The sequence below is a fragment of the Lacerta agilis genome, chromosome 1, assembly GCF_009819535.1.
Source record: "Lacerta agilis isolate rLacAgi1 chromosome 1, rLacAgi1.pri, whole genome shotgun sequence".
NCBI lineage: Eukaryota > Metazoa > Chordata > Lepidosauria > Squamata > Lacertidae > Lacerta > Lacerta agilis.
In genome coordinates this window covers 35,598,198-35,608,231 of record NC_046312.1, presented here as the reverse complement: position 1 = coordinate 35,608,231, position 10,034 = coordinate 35,598,198, and positions in this window count along the sequence as shown.

Below are 10,034 nucleotides of genomic sequence, written 5' to 3'. Positions count from 1 at the left end.
CCACCAGTGGCATGCGGTGAAATTTTTCGTAGGGGAACAGTTGGGGCCAGAGGTGCCAGCTTGCAAGTGTGATGTGAGCATCGCACCTCCCTAAACTGGGCAGAAGCTTCTTGGGCTTTGGGAAGGAGGCACCAGGGGAACATTAGACCCCGTAGTCCACTGTCTTCCGCCACTGCCCGCCACCTGTGTTCCCATGTGACATAGCCTGCCTGGACCTATAAAAGTTGTGTGTATCTTTACTTGGGTGTGGACAAGCCATATCCTCATTGTTTAGTCAGTCTCATGGAATGCGGTGAGAAGGAGCCAGAAGGGAGCCATCAGACCTTTGCTGTAAGTTTGTACCCTTCTTTAATAAGTTGGTGTGTATCTGAACTCCTGTGAATCCTCCTCTGGCTCTGCAGGGCACTTAGCATGACTTGTGTAAGAAGACAGCATGTCAAGACTGAAAGAAGGAGGTACTGTGAATCTAGATGGGCTAGCTTTTTCAACCGCCCATCAAACCCTCCATCCGGGCAGGATATTTTAATTCCTCCCCAGGCACCAGTGTTTTTCTCCAGATGAAAGCTGTGTCAGAGAGATCAATAGACATGCGGTGAAGAGTCTGCTTTGGAAAGCCCCAGGGTCCAATTCCCCTATGCAATATTGCAGAGGGAAGGTGGGGGGGGGGTGAGGATGAGAAAACGGCTTGTCTAAGGCTAGCTAAGAGTTCAGGACAGAGACAGGACTGGAGCCAGGAACTTCTCGACTTGTACAGCTCGGCCACTACGCTACACTTGCTGAAACACTCAAGAATCAGCAAAACAAAAATGCTAAGCATTTTCATGGTCCCCCCCCCCATTAATACACACCCTCAAGTCTTCTGGCTGGGCTTACAGAATGGTATAGTGCCCTGGATTGGCATGTAAACTGTGTGAGTCAGGAAGTCTTTGGTTCAGATTTCCTTTCTGTCTTGAACTCCCTAGGCTCAGCCAAGCCACTTTTCTCTTGGCCTCATGACACACTGGAATATCTTTCTATCTATCTCTGACATTTGTATCCTGCTTTTCCTAGAAGAGGCTCGCAGCAGTCATCACCTTGTCATCATCTCATGCCAGCATAGTAAGCTAGGTGAAAAGATGGCGGTCAGCCCAAGATCACCAAGTAAGCTTAATGATGAAGAACAGATTTCAGCATGGGTCTCTCCATTCTGAATCCAGCACGCTGCCTGGTGCATCACACTGGCTCAATATGAAGAGAAGAATGCTGGCCTGTTTTATGTAAACACTTCTAAGATAACAGTTTGAATACTTGGGGCACGATGCACCCCCAGGCAGACACGGCGCCACTCATAGAGGAATCTGCGCAGCAGACATTACCAAATCCCATACAGTATTTCTGCCTATAGGCACTTGGGGATTGTATATCAGGAAGGACCATGCTCTGCAATATGGACACTGAGTATCATTAACATGATTCTGTGGATAAATGTGCAGTATGCAAATGACCATTGAATGTACACAGAGCAGTAATATTTAGGAAACGACAGCTAAAAAAAAAAAAGCAATTAGAACTGCACAGATTGCTGATACATAATATTCACATACCACCAGCATTTTAGAATATGAACAATTACTCCCCACCCCACCCCCCAAAGAAAAAACAAGGCGAGCACTAAGAGGAAACTATTAAAGACTTTAACAGGAATCCAATACATTTGGCTATCTCTAACAGAAAAAAAAATGTTCTTCCCAGAGGAATGTATGTGGAAAAGGTTATACCAAAATGGAAAACTCACTGGGGTTTTTCAAGGAAGATTCATGAGTAAGAAACTAGCATTCTGTTCACAGATCATTCTTGCAAAAGTCATTTGCGTTCTACATTTTTCACACGTATTCTACAGACATTCCTCCTTGGAGGCAAGAGAACGTGTTACACTGGAAATGGTCCTGGATTTTCTGTCCGACAAGTTTTAATTCCCAAATGCTAGTCAAGCACATCACACAGGTGGACGTAAATGTTTCAGGATCATTAAGCTCTGCTAATTTTTCCTAATGAATTACAATTACAGAATCACCTGTGCTAAATCCTTTTTGTGCTGATCCACCATGAAGATTTATTAGACCTTAACATTTTTCATTGTTTAGTTTTGACAAAACTACTTGGTGCCTGAAGGTGATCTGGCACCTGTGCTGTTGGACTTTAGTTTTAATGCATTCACCACATGAACAAAACCATTTTTGTTGCAATTACAGAATCCACATGCACAAGTTTTGCTTTTGCCTTTACTTCCAGAGGAGAAATAACATGGAACATATACTGGATGAGACAACCTCCAAGATTATGTCCTGTTGGCCATTTGTTCATGTGTCGTAGTGAATATGCAACTATTTTATGCTCCATTACCTTAATATCTTTAAGCCTAACCTGGTACCACTCTCTGTCTTAGGACTGTCTTCCGACAAGAGTTGCCTTCAGGCAGATCTCATCTGAAACATATTGTATGATCTAACAAAACTCCAGGAGTGTTTCCTCAGTTAGTACATATTTTTGGCTGCCAAAACTGACCTAATGTATTAACATGTTCCTTGATTTTAAGTTTCCGTCTTCTCTTGGGATACAAGGTATATGAGACCACTAATAAACAGAGCGTTGGGCACAAGCTCATATAAATCCTTTCCTTTGGCTTTTTCCAGCTGTCAAGATATTTCAGTCTGTGAAACAGAATAGATTTCTGGCTATGATACTGTACATAGGCTATGCATACATTCTTTTTGAAGATCTCAAAGTTTTCATCAGATATTTTATCAGATACTAAATGTTATTTTTCTCTTTCAAAAAATAAATAAAAAATCTACTATTTTAAGAGGCCAATAAATAATCATGGATGAGAAGATCTAACCTTAGACACATAAAAATAAGTTGGAGACTTCATTCAACTTGTGCTGGTAAAACACACTGGGATAGAGGTCTGTACTAATCCAATGCTGAGTAAAAATAAATAAATAAAAGCGATGATTTTATTTATTCCTTCATTGCACAAACATTTTGACTGCTAAGTAACACAACACCCAATTGGTGTGCAGACAGGAATAAATACATTATATAAACAATGTAATATCATAAACCTTTTTAAAGAAAACATTCACAATACTAGTTGTGGATAAAGTAGCAGCACAACGAAAGTAGAAGAAAAAGGTTTCCAGCATATTCCAAAAGTCTAATCATATGGTGAACAAAAATACTTAAAAAAAGTATATTTATAATAAAGTTCTTTAGTAGTTCATGGGTAGGCAGAACCAGGAGGAAATGGAAAAGCAAACTTACCACTCAAATAATAAGTTGTGTGCTACAAATCACCTTGAGTAATCCTGCCCATCTCTGTGTTATTTTCTCTCTTCTCCTTTGTATGGAGTTTTTGGAGAAACCTCTTCTGATACAAATTTCACCTTGCCAATGAGGGTTCATTGAAGAAACCCCTATCTTTTTCATGGTTGGCTAGCCAGTTTCTTTTCCTTTCTTTCATTTATAATAAAACGAAACTTTATAGCTTGCTTCAGCCTGGTGTGCCATTTTGAAGAAGAACCCCCTCCCCAACCTCTGAGCATCAGCTATAATGGCAGCAGAAAGAAAAGGAGAGCACCAGTCGTGTTACAGTAGTCTTTTGTGGGGGGATTATATGATGCATAATTGCGGTAGTCTTTACTAGGTGTTCATTGGATTTGGCTGAAGCCCAGATTCTGAGCCAAAGTGGGCAGCTTCTGAGAGATTTGGCATGCCATAACCGGTCGTATATGTTGGCTACAATGGATCAAGGGCAGCAAGTCTTAGTATAATTTATTATACTGGTCAATGACCAGTGGTCATGCCAACTAAACAGCTAGAAGGTTTTCTGTTGTTTCTGACAGAATTAGATTATACCTTGGATACAGCAGCCCCTTCTGAGTGGATAACACTTGGTTAGAGGTTGTGCTGCCCCCCTTTCAAGTTGTAGCTATGTTTTAATTATCTTATAATAGTGAATGGGAGAGGCACAAATCTTCCTTTTTCCAAATCATAATTCAGCTTCAGCCTCCAAACCAGTTTGGATCAAATCAGGATGTTTTCTGAAGTGTTGCATCAGGATCAAAACCAAATCTTGTGATCTGTAAACACCCGCAATAACTAGCACAAACAACACTAGTGCTAATATAGTTCCGACATGTGTTTGCAAAGATAATCTTTTATTTTGTCCTGCTGACAACTGGAAGCACGCTCGAAAACAATTCTGGGATTACTTTCCCCAAGACAATTATGTCCCTCAAATAAGTTACTCATATGAAAAATGCAGCCAATTTTCTAGTTGGCCTTTTGAGTGCAGGGGTAATCCGTATGGTTTCCTCCAGATACAGCTCCCATAATCCCTGAAAATTAGACATGCTGGCTGGGGGTGATGGGATTTATAGTCCAACAACACCTGGAGGGAGCCATGTTGGCTTCCCCTGTTTTAGGTGCTTCTCTATTATAGCTACCATTCCCATGCTTTCCAAGATAGAAAGAAAGGAAAAGAGGAAAGCAAGAAGAAACATGGAAACAGGCAGGGACTGTAAATAATAATAATAATAATAATAATAATAATAATAATGTATAAAGTTTGTGTTTCAATCCTGTGTAGCTGGGAAAGCTACAAGCATAAAGCCATGGACAAAATCTTGAACTTCAACAATGCAATGAAACCTGCTAATCAGATCTCCAGCCCCACTTCCTCTTTCAATTTAGTGTTATCTTCAGGCCAAGGAAGATTTTTATGCCAGTCATTTAAGAAGGTCACAACCAGCCCAGACATCTTAAGGTCTTGGATGAGTTTACAGCTGTTGCTTATGCCGATAGGATTTAGTTTCATCACACCCTCTCCAGCACTTAGTTGGGATTTTATTATCCATAAACAGGGATTTACATTTGGCAGAGGCCACATGGCCCTCACCATAGTGTATTTCTGTTATGTTTTAAAGGTAGTCCCATTAACTTCTACTTCTCTTCCTATCTTTCTAATGAATGCATGTGAGATGTTTTCTATTAATCATTTTTCACCCGTTGCTCATAGAATTACATGCAAGTGATTTAAGTACTTATTGGTCCCCTGATCTCATGTTACATTCCTTTCAGATTATGTTGTAAACTCTTCATAGTTCAGGAGATGCACTTCCCAGATTATTGTACAGTGCCTGTTACAAGGGACTTTCAAACTTAAAAAATGAGTCTTCTAATTAATCCCCCAAACAATAATTTACCAGGTAGCTCTGTGGTTTCTCTACCAGCTGCTTGGTTCCCCTGTAGTTCCACAAGAGATCACAATGTGCTATTCAAGAAAATCCTTATGTCCTATTTCTGAGTTGTGTGTGGCCACAAACACAAGTTGGATGGGCAGGGTATAAATAATATAAATAATAATAATAATAATAATAATAATAATAATAATAATATTCCTCCATTGTCTCCCAAGAGAGATGGATGGCAACCAACATACAATCTGTCCAGGGACCCTCAGCTGAAGGGTGGGTTATGAATGGTGATAACAAATAAATAAATAAATCCCTTTTAAACCACCTTAGTTTGCAGGTTTGCAGGAAATTATTCTGAAATTTGGCAAGATACATCACCACACAGGGGGCAACATGCTGCCACGAAATGGTGTCTGTGTGCTTTGGCTTCAACCTTATATGGAACTCAAGCGTCTTTTCTGTTGCCTCATATAGATTTACAATTTACTGACATGGCACAGAATTCTACAGTGTAGCTGATGTTTAACTATATAATATATCCAGCTGCAAATGAGAATAGTTACACTTACAATGGATAAAACTCTTCTTACTATATGCCTGTAGTTTCTTCCCACCCATATGTATTTTCCAGTAGCAGTATATTAAATGAAGGGACGTCTATCCATAGAAAGAATAAAAACAACACTGAGTCATCCACTGTGGTGTTTCTCTACAGTTACATCATGAATGGGGTAGTTCAGACAACCAGAATCAGCTTCTGGCATGAAATGATTACCATGGATAAATGGGAATAGCAAAGTCAGAAACTGAAATATAACATAGGCCAAGGGAAATGTTGGCAGAACGAGTGTTTAAAGGCAGGTGAAGTACCACTACAAAGGTCTGGTTGAGGAGAACAAGGCAGTTGGCAACAGGCCGTGCTTATAATGGTGAGGACTGGGAAAGATCTGACAGGGAGAATATAGAGAAGACATTCCATTCAAAGCCTGTAAGAACTCTGAGAACACAAGGCATTGTTGGGTTTTCCAGGTTTTCTGTGCTAGCTGTATAGCTGAACAGTCTCAAGAACAAAAAGGATTTGAGGGTTTGGATGAAATTATTTATATGCACGGAAGGCAAAGAGATCCGGCAGAGGTTTGCTGCCTGGATCCCTCCGCGCCTGTAACAAAGTGCGCCAAAATAGCCTTTAGTAATGGTCGGGAAGCAGTTTCCCGCCCGGAAACTCATCCAAATACAGTGTTGTGATTGGTTAATGATAATGTTATGACGTTGTTCAGTTTACTAATAAATGGCCCCTGCTCTCTGTAGCGGTGTGTAGAGTGCGCGAGACAAGCCAAGAAAGAACAACCGTGCGAGACAAGCCAAGAGAGAAAGAAAGCGAAAGAGAAACCAAGCCACACAGAGTAGTAGTTGGGAGAGCGCAACTCCACCATTGACTGCAGTCTCTTAGTCTCTTATTTATTTTATTTCTTTATTTTAATTCGGCCGCCTTCTTATTTTTGGCCGCACCTTTTTGCTCTGCCTATCTTTTCTTTTCCAGAACCTTCAGAAACCTTCAGAAACCTTCGGAACTCCAAACAACAATCTCACGACCTTCAGTTTCATAACCAGCGGACCCATTCACGGCCAGTGGGAGCAGGCACTCCGGGAATTACTGGCTGTCCCAGATGTTGGTTATCCCCACAGTATCCTCCTACTGAATATAAAATTTTAAAAGTGTAAAACTGAATTCATGAAGTACTATTTACAAACATTAATTCTGTGTAGTGGATGAGGCAGACAGAGGCGTAGGAAGGTCAGGTGGTACCCAGTGCAGAACATTTATTGTCACCCCCCTGCAAAAATGGTTTTACGTTATTTCATATTTTCTTACAAAGGAATAATAACAAGTAATAATAATAATAAACTTTTATTTATATCACGCCCTCCCTCGCCGAAGTCGGGCTCAGGGTGGCTAACATCAGATACATAACACTGGTATAAAATCAAACAATAATTAAATTACCTCCTAAAAAAATCTCAAAATCAAATTAAAGTCTGATTAGATGGCTTTCCACAGGGTTAGGGTTGGGAACAGTAAGTGCTTCACTGAACTGAAATTTCAGCCTTCACGACATAGGAAAACAGCCAAGTAAACAGCTATTTTGGTGGAGGAGGGTCAAGATATTAACCGATATTCATGAAATTTCATATATAGCTATATAATCCCTAGTATAGTAAGAGAAGACCTTTGGAGCAGTCATTTTTTTTTTTTTTAAAAAAGGTTTTTTTTTATGAACTGCCCTAGTAGGGCAGTAATTGTTCCTTGATAATTTGTCACCCCCTACATTATGGAACATGTGCCGGACCGCCCCCTACGCCCCCCTTGCTATGCCCCTGGAGGCAGAACTGAATGTCTTCCTCTGTTGCATCCTTTTCTTTCTTTCTAAATCTGTACTGCACACAACAAACCTCATGTCTTATAAACTGCAATACAAATCGTTATGGGTAGCTAGTCTCCCAAACCATCCATCTTAATTCTTTCTGCCACAAAAACTAGGATCTACTTCTAACAAAAGGGGGGTGGGAAGAGATGGAAACCAAATTCCTTAAGCACAGCTGCAATGCAGGAAAACAACAACACACAACTGCTTTGAAACTGATGAGAAATATCTGGCAACTGTTGGGTATGCCATTGTTAGGTTACATTTTGGTTTTTCCCAGATAAGAAGCAAGATGTCTCCCCCTCTTTTTCCTTTTTTTAAAAAAGAATTGTTTGGCTTCAACTAGAAGAGCAATGGCAGGCAAACCGTCTTAAATGTCTTTTTAATTAAAATTTTGGCCAGGAAAGTTCTTTGCATTTGGTTTGATATGATTCACTAGGTCATGTTATTTATTATTTGTGAGTAAGTGAACAACAGCTGAGGACTTTGGGGGTGGGCATGCAAATGTGCAAAGTTTCAGGAGTTTTTGTGTATATATGTGTTTGCACTGAAGCGTTTTTGTTTTTGTTTTTTTCACTGTTAGTCATTCTCATTTGCAAACAAGCAGGAGAATTAAGTGAATGGGAATGGTAACCTGCCATAAATGTACAAGAAAGTCAATATGAGCAGCTGTCTACTCAAAAGAGCCTGAGTAATTTGCTCAAAATATTTTGTAAATACTCAAGAATACAAATTACATTTGTAAATAGAGAACTGGATTGCCATCTAGTAGGAAGAATAGAACTTTTGTTGTTCAAAAAGCACCCACTACCAAGCAGTCAAAGGCTTCATCTCTTCTTATGTCCCACCAAAATCCCTTCAGTCAGATGAGGTTGGTCCCTTACTGGTGCCATCCAGCTGTCAAATCCCAATGGTCAGGGCAGGAAGAGAAGTATCCCTTGTGCCTATTCCCCTGCTTAAAAATTCTTGTTCACCAAAAAAGGCAAGGATCTAGTGCCAGCTTAAAGACCAACACATTTATTGTGGCATAATAATGCACATACCAGGTATGTTAGGCATGATTTGAGCCAGAAAGTGGCATAGGTGGGAACCCCCCTCCCCCAATGCCAGGACGTTGCCCTGTAATAAGTGAAGAAAGAAGAAGTCCCACATATATCTAAGGATTGGCTTAGAGAAGCACTTCAGCTTTCACAAAACATATATATATATATATATATATATATATATATATATATATATAACTTTCAAGGCTGCAGAACATTTATAAATACGCCCACTGAGCTGTCAGAAACCAAAGGAGCATTATAGAGTGTTTCCAGTGGTCAACAGGGAACAGGATTTCACTGTCTTAGAGACAGACTCCTTTTTCACTGTTACTGTCTTCTGTTCAACTCCAACACAACAGCTGGAACTGAAGCAGCAAGAGAATTTTAACAGTGGCCTGAGAATTGGGTTGATGCTAAATTGATATTGCTTCTTAATCCAAAGAAAGGATGCACATTTTTTATCTTGCTGGGTGTGTTGCAGGGGTGATCCAAAATTCTTATTGTTCTAGTCTGAAAATTCACTCTCAGCTGTCACCTCCATGGCTGTAACCCTATACAGAACCAAGCCTCTCAAATTCCATTGCATATAGCAGTCCAATCTGTGCGCTACAACTAGAAATGTATGTCTCAGTGGGTGCTGTGTGTACATTTGCTGGGGGATGAAAAATCTAACACTGAAGCCACTGCAAATCTGGAGGTTCTGTTGGCTGACCAGTTGTATTTTTGCCTTTCTCGGGTGTTTATTGGCATGTATGATCTTTCTTTCATCATCCACCCTCTTGGTTCTGAAGTCTGAAATGATCAATGTTCTTTTTGATGCATAATTGATTGTTGCTGTGGGTGAATGTTATCAAGTTACCATGAAAGAATGCTTGGATGCATGACATAACACTCTTCCAGTTGCTAAGATCTAGAAGAGAAAGTTCCCGAATCAATTTGTTATATGTAGTCCGTGAGAAACCAGAGATACTGTCAGATAATAATACATAATACATAATCAAGAAGCAGAAAAGGAGAAAGTTTGTCTTTCAAAATTATGTTCAGTACTTATAAAAGCACCTTTGAAAGTTCAGCTTGAAAGAATATAAGAAAGTGGATGAGCCAGCTTGTGTGTTGCCTTGGTAATATTTCCAAGTTTACATTATTATTATTATTATTATTTTTGGAGAAGAAGATTAACTGTGGGTAAAGGCATCAAAATATCTGCTTTCCCCTGGGAAGGAAAGAATAGTCACAGGTGTATATGGACTGATATTTAGGTGGAGGAGGAAAGCTTGCTAGGCTGGATCCAGGACTAGGAACTGAGGGAAATTTGTTCATTGCACCTT